At 49.2% G+C, this 17,572-nt stretch overlaps 1 protein-coding gene across 1 annotated transcript in view; it reads left to right on the forward strand.

Moving 5' to 3' along the window:
- Nucleotides 1–17,572, forward strand: part of abcb11a (ATP-binding cassette, sub-family B (MDR/TAP), member 11a) — a gene marked incomplete at both ends in the record, with an annotated part of 324,913 nt that overhangs the window by 289,805 nt on the left and 17,536 nt on the right. The gene's annotated exons all lie outside the window — the stretch shown is intronic.

A 17,572-nucleotide genomic window follows, 5' to 3' on the forward strand; every position in this document is an offset into this window, starting at 1 on the left:
ATTTTGCATTGTTGCTGGTATTACAAGCCGTGCTCCTTTCAACAGTAATCCATTTTCCACTGTGAGTGTATCTCACTCTGGCCAGTAGTTTTTCAACAGCGGTTCCTCTTTTACATGCGCTGGCCATCCTTCTGTGCACAGTGTTATAATACGTGAGCAAACACTGTCAGCTTTCAGCTGTTCTTTCAGGTTTTCCATGTATGAGGCACTGACAGGTAGACTCTCGAGAACAAAGTCCACGTATATGTTGGTGCTCTCCATCAGCTCTTTATCTCCTGCAGACATGCGTGACTCCACAGGTGCACGCGACAGCATGTCTGCTGTCCAAAGTGACTTTCCTGGTACATGCACGATGGAGTATGAGTAGCGCATGAGCCTCATTCTGAAGCGCTGGATTCTTGGCGGCAGCAGATCCAGTGCTTGGGCTCCAAGTAGACTGAGTAGGGGTTTGTGGTCGGTCTCCAGGCAGAAATGTTTCCCTATGAGGTAATCCCGGAACCTTTCACAGGCCCATGTGAGGGCTAGCGCCTCCTTCTCTACCTGCGCGTAACGCTGCTCAGTTGGATTGAGCGAGCGTGATGCATACGCCACAGGCTTCGTCCCTCCTCCTCTCTCTGGAGAAGAACGCCTCCCAATCCATATGATGATGCATCAGCTGACACTTTAGTGTCTCTGTTCGGGTCATACATAGCCAGCACAGGAGCAGAACACAGTGCCTTCTTCAGCGCTTCAAACGCCATAGCCTGGTCCACGTCCCAGACCCAACAATTTCTCTTTGAGAGGAGGTCACGAAGCGGCTTATCAGTCTCGGCCAGCTGGGGGATGAACTTTCCCAGCTGATTGACCATGCCGAGAAAACTCCTCAATTCAGTAATGTTCGTAGGCTCCGCCAACTCTGTGATGGCCTCTGTCTTCCTCGGGTCAGGGCGGATGCCCTCCGATGTGATGATGTGACCCAGGAAAAGCATTTCACTCTTGGAGAACTCACATTTGTCCACATTCAGGGTGAAGCCAGCTTTTTCCACTCTTTGTAGCACAGCATGGAGTCGAGCATCGTGCTCTTCCTGGTCCCGCCCCCACACTAATAGATCATCAATGTGGCAGACCACCCCTTCTAGCCCCTCTATGACCTCCGCCATCATGCACTGGAAGTGTTCAGGTGCTGAGACAATTCCAAATGGAAGACGGTTAAAGTGGAATTGGCCAAAGGGTGTAATGAACGTGGTGTACTTGGCTGATTCCTTCGTGAGTGGAATCTGCCAGAACCCCATGTTGGCATCCAATTTGCTGAATATCTTCGCTCCCGCAAGTGTCCCGAGATTCTGCTCTACTGACGGTAAAATGTACTTTTCACGGCACACATACTCATTCAAGCCTGACAAGTCCACACATAAACGCACCTTCTCTGTCTCTTTCTTGGGTACGACCACCATGCCGGCGCACCAGGCGGTCGGCTCCTTCACGCGGCTGATAACGCCCAGACTTTCCATGCGTTGGAGCTCTTCCTTGACCTTCCCCACCAACGGCAGTGGAATTCTCCTGGGGGTTTTCAAGGAAATCGGCACAGCATTGGGTGTAAGCTTAATGTGGTATGATCTACGTACCATACCCAGCCCACTGCATAGCTTTGGGTAGCTCGTCTTGAGGGTCCCCTTGTCCACACTGTTGACACGATGAGCAGGCCCAGGGCTACTATGGCTGGCAACCCGAGCAATGGCATACTCAGATTTTTGACCACATAGACTTTCTCCGTGGTATGTTTGGCTCCCTTTCTCAGCTGCAGTCTGGCGAAACCCGACACATCCAACGGAACCCGTCCTGGACCCAATAAGGGTCTCTCTGCTCTCTGGAGAAGAGGCTGCTGTGCATGGGAAAATATACTGTTAAACATTGTCTGTGACACAGCCGTAACATCCGCTCCGGTGTCCAATTTGAAAACGATGCTTTTCCCCATTATGCCTATCTCAGCAGTCCATGCCTCTTGCTCAGATGTCACAGAGCCAAGAAAATAGCCCCTTTTCTTCCTCAATACCATGCACAGCCTTACCAGCACGGCACACACGCTGGTAGTGACCCATTTTCCCACAGGAATGGCACCTGACCTCATTTGCAGGGCACTCGTGTTTAGGGTGGGGTCCGCCCCCACATTTGTAACACTGTGAGCTGTTTTGATTTTTACTCTGGCTGTTGTGTGCTCCATAACTCTTGTTTTTTGTTAAACTAGGCTTGTCATACTGCTGCCTGCCTTTAAACACTCTGTCCACAGAGCTAACACTATCCATGAGTCTTACACAACTGGCATCGCTCCTCAGTGTGTGTTGCTGTTTTTTAATCTCTTCTGATTGTCTAGCCATGTTAATGGCTTTTTCCAGGTCTAGATTTTTCTCCATCTGCATGCGTTCTGAGAGATGTGTGTTAGCCAGTCCCACTATGATCCTGTCCCTAATTAGCTCATCATGCAATGTCCCATAATTGCAGTGCTCTGCTAATCCATACAGGGAAGTAATAAATGCATCCACAGTCTCGTTTGCTTCTTGCTTGCGCATGTTAAAACGTGCACGTTCATACACAATGTTCTTTTTCACAACAAAGAAAGACTGAAAGCCATCTCGCACTTTATCGTATTCCAGCTGGTCTGTAGCACTGAGATTCAAGCCTCTCAAAACATCATCAGCTTCATCTCCCATACAGTAAATCAACGTGTTTACCTGATTTTCTTCTGAGCTTGCAGTTAAATTGCTTGCCTGACAGAACCTCTCGAATCTCCTGATCCATTTAGTCCACTTGAGCGGCTTGGAAAAATCAAAGGGCTCAGGGGGTTGGATGTTGAAAGTAGCCGCAGGTACGTTAGCCATGATGCTACCTCCGACTCTACCTGGCTGCTCTTTCTCCTCCTTGTTACTCATGAAGCCTCTTTATTCCACCTCCGAGGTAGACCGTTTGATCTGTTTCACAGCACTTCTGACACCATGTCGAGTATTCATGGAATAACGTGAGACCACAACTGTGAACTGATCTGGTCATTTATTTACCATCGCAATTACGTACGTTAACTCTCCCGTTACCTTGAACTCCCCTCCTACACATAGCGCCCAGCCCCTTTCCTATTGGCCGGGCACTAACCTTACTTCCTGTTCGTCATACCAATAGACCCGGCCCACATAGATGGTCTAAACTAGGATAACACCACACATACTACGCTCGTTTCCCATGCTTTTTCTTTGGTTGTTGTTGTTCTTAGCTCTGTTCTGTAAATTGTAAAAAAATATCTCATGTACACGTATGTACATACATACCAACTACTGTATATACCTGTTTTATGCTCCACCCATCTGTAGCAGGGTGGATTATCCCTGCTTCGTGGGAACAGGTGGGCACAATCACTGGGTAGCGAGACACAGTAGAGCTCTGTCTGACTGCACCTCCGTCTTTGAGTCTGGAGCTTCAACTGGAGGCTGGCAGTGTGAGTGGAAGGGGCCCGGGATTTACCAACCTGGTCTGGTACTCTGGTCTTCCTCCCCTGCAGCAGGGCGGTCAGCAGTACTCCCCAACACGCTCTCACCTTCCCCAATTACTCCTTTAACCCTCCCACACCTAGTGACTGAATTGTAAATAAATAACTTGGTTCCCCCCGCAAGCAGTACCCTCCCTCAGTGACACTAGAAACCTTACAATAAAAAGGGAAAGGTGGAGTAGGAAGGGGTTAATTATAGTAGCGTTACCCACACCAAAATAGTTAACACTGTGCACAGTAATGGACACGCACACAGAATCCCATCTAATGTTTTTATGTTAATAGGTACGGTTGAATACAAAAGCTTAATAGGAGTGGTCCAACGGAATGAAATCCTACTACTGCTCAATTGTAACTCAATACCTTATGTACCCGTATATTCTACACACAACTCTGTGTTAGCACCAGGAATAATATACCTTAATGTATTTGTAAAGTGTCACAGCCAACTAGTGACACTGGTTATTATGACATCCTGTTCTTATATATGATTATGAGGAATGTCTGTAGATTCTTCCTCCCACTTGTGTAAAACTGTGAGAACTATGGACTGTGGACTCTGGAACAGTAACTTGTGTACACTACAATATCTTGCGTGATCCTGGAGAATGGAATCAATGGAATCAATACAATAGGTTTATTGTATATATTTGTTTTAAATCTAGGCATATGTTACTATAGGTGTCTAGATGTGATATGTATTCTGGCTGGTAATGCCCAGTCAGAAAGGAATTGAGAAGAAACACGTTATGTGTAAACACATGTTAAGTGCCACAAGTCAACAAGTGACACTTTGTATAATGTTCTTATGTTTATTATATATGATTGGAGCTATGTATATGACCTGTATACTCTTTATACACTTATAATGCAGGAAGTGTATTCACTTCACTTTGTATTCACAAGTGTACACAGGCCATTATCTTCTGCCATACTGCAGGGCCTTTTCCTAGAACATGCAGTAAGAATGCGACCTTGAGAGACAGCTCCGAGTGAGACGAGCAGAAGAGAGAACTGGCAACTTAAACTACAAAATACATATATGATGTGTGATCAATCAGTGTTTAAAGTATATGAGCACTGTATTGTACATGTATATGTATGTATATCTGTATATATCTGTATATGTATGTGTTAGGCTATGTACTGTATATTACGGCAGTCTGCCTCGTCTTCGTCTCAGAACGAAAGAGGCCCATGGAGTAAAGGAGTTAACCCTTGCAGTGAGGAAGCAGAACAGACATGCATACATGTTTAAGTGATGTAATGGGGTTTTTCCCAGAAGAAGGTAATCTGTTACTTCTCCAGTAGATGTAACGACTAGAAGGGGAGGAGTCCATCCTTACTATGTATTGTACGTTGGTTGGCTAGTGAAATGACATCACTGTGACATCACTGTTTTTAGACCAATAGAAATATGATGCCGGATCGATATAAAAATGACTGTTCCTACTTCGAGAGCCAGAATTTCAGATTTGTCCTTGGACTGATTTCTGCCAGCAATGTGCCACGATGCCAGCCGCCTCCCTGATTTCCTATTGAGGGTGACTATAAATGTACTGTAACCTAATACGGATTGAATCAATTGACTGGTTAATGCTTTTCAGCTAAAAGATATATATTATATATATATATGCTATGTACTGTATAAATACTATACATGGCTATGTTTGTTGTTTGCGGGTTCCGGTATCTCTGTGTCCGACGGACTCTGTCAAGTTGTGTGGGAAATCGGTGTTCGAGTCACTGCAGGACTTGAGGACCGGTACCATGGATCGACGGATCTGACGGATTGACAGGAGGTACTGGGGCGTGCAAACAATGATTACGTGTTAGTACGCTAATGTTATATTATTAACAGTGGTAATACTTATTAAAAGAGTAGTTGTAACTGAGGGGTACAATTCCCTGACTGTATTACTAGATATGATACTTACTACCACTACCTTTGTACTTAATATTCGGCCACCCAGTACTCGGCATAAATATATTATGATGAACACTGTCACGTAGATGAAACGGATCCAACACAAATGTACGAATTAGAAATAGGTCTTTATTTCTACACAGCGATGGTGTGTAGAGCAAGCACTTAATCAAATCAATCACATTTATGAATGGGAATTAGTATGCACTTTTATGGCAAGAGTATTCGTCGGTATATCAATAGAGAATGTCCAATCTCTGAAGGCGCAGGTGGTACATATACGACCTGGAATAGTTAAGGAATAACAGCAATGATACTTTAATGATTATAGACTGGATACACTAGGGGGGGGGTTAATCCGGTCGCTTGTAAGCCGACAGGAGTAGGAAGGGGGGGGGGGGTAGAGTCCGGCTGCCTCATCCGGCCAAGGGTATCCCAGGTGAACCCACTGTAGTGCCGTTCAATGCGCCGGCGATCCTTGGACCGCAGATGAAAGCAGATGGACTCTTTGTGGGCCGGCGTCCTCCGGTCCACGGAGGAGAGACGTGAAGCGACCTCGTCTTGCAGAGCGTCTCCTCACCTTGCGTCCTCTCCAGGGGGGGGGGTTCCAACACACGGCAGTGTCGGGGGTCTTTATCCATGGAATAATCAACGTATACAAAGCATAATCCGTGCCTGGGAAGGCGGGCTGTCGTCGGTAGAATAATCCGGTATACAGGTCCACTCGCTCGTCGGCTCTGGGGCTCCTCGGGTGCAATCTCACATGGGGTCGATCATCCTGGATAAACAGCCAGTTTTCTGCCCGAAACGATGGGGTGCTGACTACGGTAGTATTCTCACCGCACGAAGCACTATATATTAACAGACTATTATTAGCTTAATAGACTACGTCCAACTCGACGATATAGTGCCAAATATGACTATTCAAATATTAATATACACGATGTCTCAATACCGATGGTAGGCCGAACTTGGCCTTACTCCCACACGTGGCGTCGCGGGGAGGCTTTACGTCTGTCACTCTATTGGAGGGTAAGAAACTGGACTGAAAAGGAAGTCCTACTTTAGTAGCGCAGTATATATACGCACTATGAACAAATAGTCCCATTAGTGGTGCGGTAGCCAGATTCCTACGCGGAACTAGGACTTGTTCGTACATGTTGAGCGGTACGTTTGAACTGGGTCTGGGGGGTATGGCAGCCTGGCACCAAGGTCTCGACCAATAGTAGAATGGAGACTATTATGGGATGTTCAGTAGGCTAGAATGGATATTCAATGCATATTGTACAAGGAATATACAAGGGATATCAAGGAATATTAGAGAATATACAAATACAATTAAATATATATATATAAATAAATATATATATTCGGTTTAATCTGGCCCTTCACAACAGCCACCCCCTGATTGGTCCCAGACCTAATCAGTTAAGCAGAGACAGATTAATCGCGTTGTCTATTTACACATAAGGGTTTGCTGTAGGGGTCAGTCAACTTCACAAAGTCATAGGGTTATAGGGTCATGGTCATCATCGATTGTGTCTGGGAGTCGGGGCAGTTCTATGAGCCTCGCCACGGGACGGGTGTAAGTGCGACCCTGGACAAGCACTTCAGCTGCTCGGACCTTGCCGTCGGCACCGGTGATCACTTTGCTTACGCGGCCGGCCGGCCACATAGCTCTGGGCAGTGATTGATCAATAATCATGACGACTGTTCCTTCTGTCAAATTGTCTCTCTCCTTTACCCACTTCTGGCGGGTCTGTAGAGACGGTAGGTAGTGCAGTAGGAAACTGCTCCAAAACTTGTCGGCTAATACTTGGCTGTACCTCCACATTCGTCGGCCGTTCGCTTCTTCAGGCCGGTACATTGTCTGGGGTAACGCGGGATCTAGCCGCCCCATCAGGAGTGTGTTGGGGTCTGCGGAGATAACAGTGCTCAATCCACAGAACACAGGCTTCTTATTCTCAGCCTCCTCCTGACTGGCTTCCCTCGGGATAGGCGTGGGCCACTCTCCTCCCGGGAGCTTTAGGAATGCTGGGCCGTCACTGTAGACATTGCGACGGGTGAGGTCATCTAGGGGCATTCCCCGGGTGATGACGTCAGCTGGGTTCTGTTTTGTATCAACGTAGCGCCACTCTGTTTCTCCGGTTAACTCTTCGGTTAAGTCTTGAATCTCGGTGATTCTGACTCCCACGAAGACTTTGTACTTGCATGAGTCCGATTTGATCCAGGCGAGTACTGTCGTGGAATCTGACCACAGGATTGTTCTAGACACCGGTATGGTGAGCTCACGTTGGATGAGCGTGGCTAGGTGCGCTCCGGCTAGGGCTGCGCAGAGCTCTAGGCGTGGGATAGATTGTTGCTTGTGTGGGGCTATTCTCGAGCGGGCGAGGACAAATGCTGTGTAGATCTCTCCCCCCTTTTCTTGGGCCCGCAAGTAGGCTACTGATCCGTATGCGACCTCTGAGGCGTCACTGAAGACGTGTAAGTCCATTTTACATGCCTCTGGCCTCACCGTGGGTGGGAAGTAGCTTCGGCGCATATTAACGCCTGGGAGTGAGTGGAGCTCCATCTCCCACTCTCTCCAGGTGGATGCAAGGTGTGTGCGGGAATGGGGTCGTCCCAGCCCTGGTCCTTGTCCCACAATGCTCGTACAATCATTTTTGCCCTGTAGGTGTACGGTAGAATACATCCTAGCGGGTCATATTGTCGGGCGAGTGTTGTGTACACACTCCGTCTGGTGGTCGGCGCCGCCGCCGGCCTTCCCTGCTCCGTAGTCAGGGGCTTGTGTCTGTAGTGAAGCGAATCTGTTTTGAATCGCCACACCAATCCCAGGGTCATCTCCTGGGCTTCTCCCGGGATTGTAGCCATCCAGGTCTCGCTGCTGGCTGCCTTGTCCTCGGAGGAGAGGCTGCGCAGTACTTGCGGATTGCTGCTGGCCCACTGCCTGAGATCAAAGCCGCCTTTGATCAATGAGGCGCGGAGTTTAATCAGGAGAGCCTCGGCTTCTTCCTGGGTTGAAAGGCTTTGTAGACAGTTGTCTACGTAGAAGCTGTTCTTTACGCTGTGTCGGACCTCTTCGTCCGCTGCTGGGTCCTCTGCTACATGTTTCTGTAGTGCAAATGTAGCACAGCAGGGGCTGCACGTCGTTCCGAAGGGGAGGACTTCCCATTGGTAGATGGCTGGGTGCTCATCTCCTGGCTTCTCTCTCCATAGGAACCGCAACAGGGGCTTGTCCTCCTCTACTAATCTCACCTGCAGGAACATTCCTTTAATGTCCCCGCTGATGGCCACCTTTTCCTGGCGGAAGCGGAGTAGAACGCCGAGTAGGGAGGGGCCGAGTGTGGGACCGGGCAGTAACTCTTTATTCAGATTTTGGGATCCGATCTGGTAGCTGCAGTTAAATACTATGCGGTCTTTACCGTTGTGATGGACCTTGTGGTGAGGCACGTACCACGATTCAGTGGTCTGGTCAGCCTCTTTAATGTCCATCTTGGTGACGTGTCCCGCTGTGATGAGCTTCTCAATCTCAGCGCGGTATACACTCTCTTGGGCGGGGTTCTTGGCTAAGCGCCGCTCCGTGTTCAGCAGGTACCGTTCTGTGGCGTCTGTCTTGGCGTGGAAAGTAGGCATTCCTTCTCGCCGCAGGAGTGGCGTGGCGTATCTCAACACGCCGTTGACCGGGACTCTCTTGGTCCCTGTCTCGAGGAGGTGAATGGCGTAAATGTCATCTTTAGAGCGAATGTCTTTCTTTCCGTTCTTAAAGGGCATTTGTTCCAAGGTCCATAACCGCTCTACGTGTTGCAGGAGTGCGGTTTCTCCCTCTGTGACTCGGGAGTGGAGACATCTAGTGGCTGTACTTCGGTTGAGAGATTTGGCGAGCGGGCCTTGGAGAGTCCATCCCAAACGGGTCTCGACTGCTGCAGGACAGCCTCGGGGTCCGGTATGAACCCGGTCTATCGGGACAATGAGGTCTGCATGGTCGGAGCCTATCAACAGGGTCGGCATAGCATTGTCTATGAGCGGGATCGGTAACTTGCGCAGATGTGCATATTTCTCCATCAGCTTGGCGACGGGGTATGTGTACCGCGACAGTCCTATTTCTTGGCTGGTGAAAGCGTCTGTAATCTGGTACCGTCGCTCAGGCTGGCCGCTTGCTGCGATAGAGAATGAGACATTCTCGCCCTTTATCGTCTTCAAATCTCGTCTTATTGTCCGAATTGTCATTTGGGTTTCGCTTCCCCGCAGCCCTAGCTGGGCCGCAGCGGAGGCGAGCAGAAGGGTCTTCTCTGACCCGTCATCGAGGACGGCGTAAGTGTCCAGGACTTTATTCTGGTAGCTTAGTGTCACACGCACTACTTTTAGGAGTACTCGGGCTCCACTGCTGCTGGCGGGATCGATGTACATGACGCTCGCTTTGCTGCTGGATGGTGCGGGTGAAGGGCGCCGTCTGTTACTGTCGTGAAGTATGTCCAGATGGGCTCCATCGCACTTGGTGCACCTTTTCTTTAAGCGGCATTCGGCTGCCATGTGTGAGCGCGCACAGCGAAAACAGCGCTTGTTGGACTTTATCCATTGACTTGCTTCCTCCGCGTTCAGCTTGGGGAAGGAGTCACATTGCGCTAGCCAGTGTTCTTTCTCACAGTAGGGGCACACTATCTTCCACTTCTCCGTTCTGGAGGGGGTACTGTGGCTCCTGCTGCTCGGTACTGACTCCGATTGGTGCATCACAGTCACCGATCTTCTTCCATCATTTAGTCGTCTGGTTCCTTCTCTGGAGCCAGGGGTGCTCCGTCCGAATGTATCTAGCCGTAGGCTGCTGACTTCTCTCGCCAGGAAGTCTGCTAGATCGAGGAGGTTCGGTTCGGGGCCATTCGGGTCTCGGTGGTCTCTCTGCCGCCTAAAACGCTCCTGTCGAGCGGGCGGCAGCTTCTCCAAGATCCTTTCCACATTTGAGTTGGCGTAAAGTTCATGCCTCCCCTTCTCTCTCTGCGCTCCCAACATCCCTACCAGGGACTGCACTCTGATGGACAGGTCGTCCAGTGCTCGATTGTCTATTGCTGGGGGTAAGCGGTCGATGTGTCGGATCTCCTGGATCACGTAATCCCATATGCGCCCATACCTCTGGTCCAATGCTACCAGCGCTGCTGTGTATGGGGTGGTGGAAGTCGCGTAGGCGAGCGCTATATTATGTGCGCGGGGTACCTTTAAGTGCTTCAGTAGGATGGCGTATTTATTGCGTTCATCCAATACATCCACCAACATGGTCTCCAGACACATGCGGAGTTCTGTATACTGGGCCCGGTTCTCTTGGGTGAAGTCGGGTACCATAGGCGTGCCAATGTATGACGCTGACTGTGGATACATCGGCGAGCGTTGGGGGAGAGGCCTCCTAGGCGAGTCTCCTCCCGCTCCTTGGTATGGGCTGGTACCGGCAGTGTACCATGGCCCGCTTGTCCAGGTGCTGTTCCTCGGTGCGGGTCGTGCGTCGTGCTCACCCGGGTATAGAGTCGGGGGTCTGTAGCGCAGCTCCGCGGGAGTATAGCCTGGGCTGTACCGGACCTCCTGGTCCGGTAGAGTACTGTGCTGTCGTCGGGCGTGGTTCTCCTCCTCTTCCTCTTCGTCTTCAGTTAGGTCATCCAGTGCTTGTAGTCTCTGGTTTAGCCTCTCCACAGGATATGCTGCTCCTTCCCGGTTGCTAGGTCTCGCTTGGACCGGTGGGGGGAGGTGGTCTGTGGGGGGTATAGACCTCGTCTGTTGGTCAAGTTCAGGGTTGTTTACTCGGCTAGGGGATGCCGCCCTGGAGGTGTGTCTAGACGAGTTCCTGGAGCCTCTGGCGGAGGGAGAGGGTGTTGTCCGTCTGATCAGCTGTTCTATTAGTTGCGCTTGCTGTCTGTCGCGCTCTGCGTCCCGTAGAGCACCAGCAGCTGCTCGCTGGCTGTCTGCTCGGTCTCGGGCCACATTCTCTTCCCTCTGAATGCGTCTTATTTCTAGACGTATATGCTCTTCTTCGCTCCGCTGCTGGATCTGCAGTCGGTCGCGTTCAGCAGCGGCGTTCAGGCTGATGAGGAAGGCCTGCTGTAGGGTCCTCTCTGCCTCGCTGGGAGAAGGCGGTTGTATAGGGGAGCCTTCCCTCGGGGTACTCCTTGCGGAGCCTTGGAGCTCTATCTCCACGGTGCTCTCCCCGTCTTCTTCCGTGCCGAGTTCTCTCTCGGTAGCGTTGTATTCCTCCCGGGACTCATCGGGGACTACTTCTTCAGTACTGGCGGGGTGTGAAGTCATGTCTGGTTCCCACTGGTCCCCACCGTGAACTTGGTCAGTTACATTAGAACCCGTAGGGGCCTCTATGGTCGGGGTAGTCTGGGCGTTGGGGTTAGACATACTTTTACTTTCTAGTTTTACCGCGTTTACTGTTAGTAGAAGACTAGGTTGTTGACTGACAGCGTAAGCCTCTAAGTACTGAGGGAGCCGTCGTTCGCGCTGCGGGCGTTGGTTAGGAGGATCGTTTCGTGGAGTGTTCATCATAGGCCATTTCAATATTAATAACACTATATTAATATTACACTAATTACCATCCGGCTCGAAGGACCAATTGTAACTGAGGGGTACAATTCCCTGACTGTATTACTAGATATGATACTTACTACCACTACCTTTGTACTTAATATTCGGCCACCCAGTACCCGGCATAAATATATTATGATGAACACTGTCACGTAGATGAAACGGATCCAACACAAATGTACGAATTAGAAATAGGTCTTTATTTCTACACAGCGATGGTGTGTAGAGCAAGCACTTAATCAAATCAATCACATTTATGAATGGGAATTAGTATGCACTTTTATGGCAAGAGTATTCGTTGGTATATCAATAGAGAATGTCCAATCTCTGAAGGCGCAGGTGGTACATATACGACCTGGAATAGTTAAGGAATAACAGCAATGATACTTTAATGATTATAGACTGGATACACTAGGGGGGGGGTTAATCCGGTCGCTTGTAAGCCGACAGGAGTAGGAAGGGGGGGGGGGGTAGAGTCCGGCTGCCTCATCCGGCCAAGGGTATCCCAGGTGAACCCACTGTAGTGCCGTTCAATGCGCCGGCGATCCTTGGACCGCAGATGAAAGCAGATGGACTCTTTGTGGGCCGGCGTCCTCCGGTCCACGGAGGAGAGACGTGAAGCGACCTCGTCTTGCAGAGCGTCTCCTCACCTTGCGTCCTCTCCAGGGGGGGGGGGGTTCCAACACACGGCAGTGTCGGGGGTCTTTATCCATGGAATAATCAACGTATACAAAGCATAATCCGTGCCTGGGAAGGCGGGCTGTCGTCGGTAGAATAATCCGGTATACAGGTCCACTCGCTCGTCGGCTCTGGGGCTCCTCGGGTGCAATCTCACATGGGGTCGATCATCCTGGATAAACAGCCAGTTTTCTGCCCGAAACGATGGGGTGCTGACTACGGTAGTATTCTCACCGCACGAAGCACTATATATTAACAGACTATTATTAGCTTAATAGACTACGTCCAACTCGACGATATAGTGCCAAATATGACTATTCAAATATTAATATACACGATGTCTCAATACCGATGGTAGGCCGAACTTGGCCTTACTCCCACACGTGGCGTCGCGGGGAGGCTTTACGTCTGTCACTCTATTGGAGGGTAAGAAACTGGACTGAAAAGGAAGTCCTACTTTAGTAGCGCAGTATATATACGCACTATGAACAAATAGTCCCATTAGTGGTGCGGTAGCCAGATTCCTACGCGGAACTAGGACTTGTTCGTACATGTTGAGCGGTACGTTTGAACTGGGTCTGGGGGGTATGGCAGCCTGGCACCAAGGTCTCGACCAATAGTAGAATGGAGACTATTATGGGATGTTCAGTAGGCTAGAATGGATATTCAATGCATATTGTACAAGGAATATACAAGGGATATCAAGGAATATTAGAGAATATACAAATACAATTAAATATATATATATAAATAAATATATATATTCGGTTTAATCTGGCCCTTCACAACAGTAGTAATACAACCAAGCTTTCAAATGAGCAGTATTACAAGCCCTTTCGTAAAATGATGATAATGATGATGATGATAATAATAATATTATTTTTATTACAGGCATATAAGAGTTCTCCTAGACATACATTCGGTTTATTACAAACAAGAAGAGATTAACAACTCTTCATACTTACATTTCATATCAACTGGAGATAACTAGACCAGTGACTTGAAGTAATCTTGACAGAAATAGTAATTGACTCGAGAACTTGGCGAGTTTAGCGCCTCGCTGGGGGATATCGAGCGGCCGCAGGCTTATATCTTGAGTAGGTGATTGAGATATATAGAGACTGCCTGTAGCATTTATCATGGTGTCCCTTGGGTAAGGGCTGAGATCGGTAAGATAACAGCCAAAATAAAATAAACTAGAAATATTGAAAAACGGAGAACCGAGCTTTAGAATACACCAGACAAAGGATATTGATCTGTATGGCCCTCAGTGGAAAGCAGTGGCAAATTAAAGGCATCTGCATAGTGGGGGCATTGCTGGTGGAGCGGTTGAGGGCGCAAAATTGGATTAAAGAAAAAGAAAGTAAAGAAAACCCTCTCTCTAAAATGTCTGGCAGTTTAGAGAGACATCAGCGCAGCCATACAGGCTGGCAGCGCCGGCTAATAAGCTGGTGCTAACTGGAGGCTACCTAGCCATTGCTACCATTGCTAACTGGAGGCTACCTAGCCCGAGGCTACAGGAGGCTACATAGCCCTAGCCCACTTGGAATGCAGGCTAACTAGCCACAAGCTAATGAGCTGGCCCTAGCCAGACGAGAGCTAACTAGCTCCCCACAGGCTAACAAGCCAAGAGTGAATTGAATGCTAACATGAGGCTCCCAAAACGGCGCCCACTGGAACACAGGCTAACTAGCCAAGAGTGAATTGAATGCTAACATGAGGCTACCAAAACGGCGCCCACTGGAACACAGGCTAACTAGCCACAAGTGTATTGAATGCTAACATGAGGCTACCAAAACGGCGCCCACTGGAACACAGGCTAACTAGCCACAAGTTAATTGAATGCTAACTGGATGGCTACCTAGCCCGAGGCTACATGAGGCGACCAAAACGGAGCCCACAGGAATGCAGGCTAACTAGCCACAAGCGAACTGAATGCTAACTGGATGGCTACCTAGCCCGAGGCTACATGAGGCGACCAAAACGGAGCCCACTTGGAATGCAGGCTAACTAGCCACAAGCTAATGAGCTGGCCCTAGCCAGACGAGAGCTAACTAGCTCACCATCGGCTAACAAGCCAGAGCTAACTGGAAATGAGCTGGCCCTAGCCAGACGAGAGCTAACTAGCTCACCATCGGCTAACAAGCCAGAGCTAACTGGAAATGAGCTGGCCCTAGCCAGACGAGAGCTAACTAGCTCACCATCGGCTAACAAGCCAGAGCTAACTGGAAATGAGCTGGCCCTAGCCAGACGAGAGCTAACTAGCTCACCATCGGCTAACAAGCCAGTGCTAACACAAATGAGCTGGCCCTAGCCAGACGAGAGCTAACTAGCTCACCATCGGCTACCGAGCTGGTGCTAACTAGGTGAAGCTACCTAGCCCGAGGCTACAGGAGGCTACATAGCCCTAGTCTACAGGAACGCAGGCTAGCTAGCCAAAAGGGAATCGAGTGCTATCTGAAGGCTACCTAGCCGGAGCCCGAGCTAACATCAGGCTACATAGCTGAAGTGAACAGCAGACGCTAGCTCAGAAGAAGCTGGCGCAACCGACGCTAGCTCAGGAGAAGCTAGCACAAGAGAAGCTAGCACAGGAGATGCTAGCTCAGGAGGAGCTGGCGCAACCGACGCTAGCTCAGGAGAAGCTAGCACAGGAGAAGCTAGCACAAGAGATGCTAGCTCAGGAGGAGCTGGCGCAACCGACGCTAGCTCAGGAGAAGCTAGCACAAGAGAAGCTACCACAGGAGATGCTAGCTCAGGAGGAGCTGGCACAACCTACGCTAGCTCAGGAGAAGCTAACACAAGAGAAGCTAGCACAGGAGATGCTAGCTCAGGAGGAGCTGGCGCAACCGACGCTAGCTCAGGAGAAGCTAGCACAGGAGAAGCTAGCACAAGAGATGCTAGCTCAGGAGGAGCTGGCGCAACCAACGCTAGCTCAAGAGAAGCTAGCACAAGAGATGCTAGCATGGAAGACGCTAGGACAACAGATGCTAGTGCAACAGACGCTAGCTCAGGAGAGGCTGGCGCAGCAGATGCTAGCTCAGGAGAAGTTGGCACAGGTAGCTCAGAAGAAGCTGGCGCAGCAGATGCTAGCTCATGAGAAGCTGGCGCAGCAGATGCTAGCTCATGAGAAGCTGGCGCAAGAGACGCTAGCTCGCATGTTGAGACATCTCAAAAGTGTAGAGATCCCCAAAAGGGCCCCAATGGCCCAAATGATGGAAAGAGAAGTAAGGACCCCCGGTCAAGATCCAGGGGATAACATGGTGGAGAAACTAATCCCACAGGTGCGAGACGGGAGCATGTCTCTCAATGTTGCAGCAGGATCAGTCATGAATGGAACACCTATGCAAGGATCATGCTTACTGCTTGAAAAGCTATTCAGAGGAGTCCCAGGGGGTAACCTACTGGCAGCCCGATGCGCAGCATGGTCACAAGACCAGTTACGTATCGAATGTATGCTGTATGACCAAGTCAAAATGCTATCTGACAAAAGGGGGGGCTCCCAGGAGTTCCCCCCGAAAACAACCAAGGACGGAACAGGGAAGAAGAAGTACCTATACCTACCTCCAGACGAGTGGGCCGCATTAACCCCAGAACAGCAAGCAGAGAGGAGGACAACAAGGGAGGAATTCAAAGCCCGGAAGGAGAATCGATTGTGACGTACCTTGGGTACGTGGGTTGGTCATTACCATTATTACTGTATTTATGACACCTTCTGAACATCAGGTTAGTATATTTTAATGTGTTGTTTTGTATATGATGTGTGTGTGTGTAAACATGAGAGCTAATGCTGTCTCTTCTCTCCCTGTCAGGTGCTGCCCATCCCTACTGAAGAGTGCTGATTGCTAATGAATGACAGCTGATTGGCAATCAGCTCAAGAGGGATGGGTAGTCAAATACCTGACGGCACACACACATCTCGGCGCCTCATTCTCAGTCAATTGCTCAGTCTTTGAGTAGAGTGAGGTTGCCATTGTGTTTACATGTTTGTGGGAGATGTATATATCGTTGGCCACCTTGGATTCATCCTGCACATGGGTAGAGTGGTGTTTCTATGTTTAAGAAGGTGAGCTTGTATGTTTAAGTATATGTATGTAGATCTTGTTGGCTTCCTAGATTCATCCTAAGCCGTGAGATGTACGGTTAGAGCGGTGGGTCATCCCACACTCCCTGTGAGAGGAGGTGGATTGGTGTTCATCCTAAACTGGAGCATGGTTAGAGTGGTGGTTCTTTGTGTTTGTCCAGACTTGTTTACTATTATACTTCCCTTGTTTGTTCTCCCCTTATATCTCCCTGTTTGTTAATTGTTGTGGGTTGAAATCCCCACCGACGACATCCCCTTTTCCCTTTGGGAAAAGGCAGTGGGTTGAAACCCCCACATTTGAATAAAACCTTAATTTACCATTTGAAAACGTCTTGTGTTTGTTATTACCTACCTGCCCGGGACTATTTTGAAAACATTTACTGAGAGAGGCTGTTTCTGTTCATGTACAGCCTACTCCAGATACTCTTCAGGTGCGGTCGTTTGACCTTCGTACATGACATGGGGGCTTGTTAGTTTGCACAATTGTATAGTTCCTTGTTGTTATGTGACATGTGGACTTGTCGATTGGAGCGTGTCAGTTAGGTGGCGTTTTGTTCATTTGGTAAGTTATATTATTATATATCCATTTTTTCCGTGCTGCACACTTGACTGTTGTAAACCATTGTTGTAAGTTATGCTCTTAACCATTCTATTTTTTTCCACATAGGTAAAGGGTGGATCACCTGCTTGTTAGGGGGAGGGGGGCACGCGTCGTCTATTCCGGTGGAGTGCGCAATGAAATCGGTAAGCGACTGAAGATATATGTAGCCTTCATTCCTCTAGGGAAGTAGTTTAGACGGGGTAGTTA

Source organism: Notolepis coatsorum (genome assembly GCF_963971535.1).
Source record: "Notolepis coatsorum genome assembly, chromosome: 5".
Classification (NCBI taxonomy): domain Eukaryota; kingdom Metazoa; phylum Chordata; class Actinopteri; order Aulopiformes; family Paralepididae; genus Notolepis; species Notolepis coatsorum.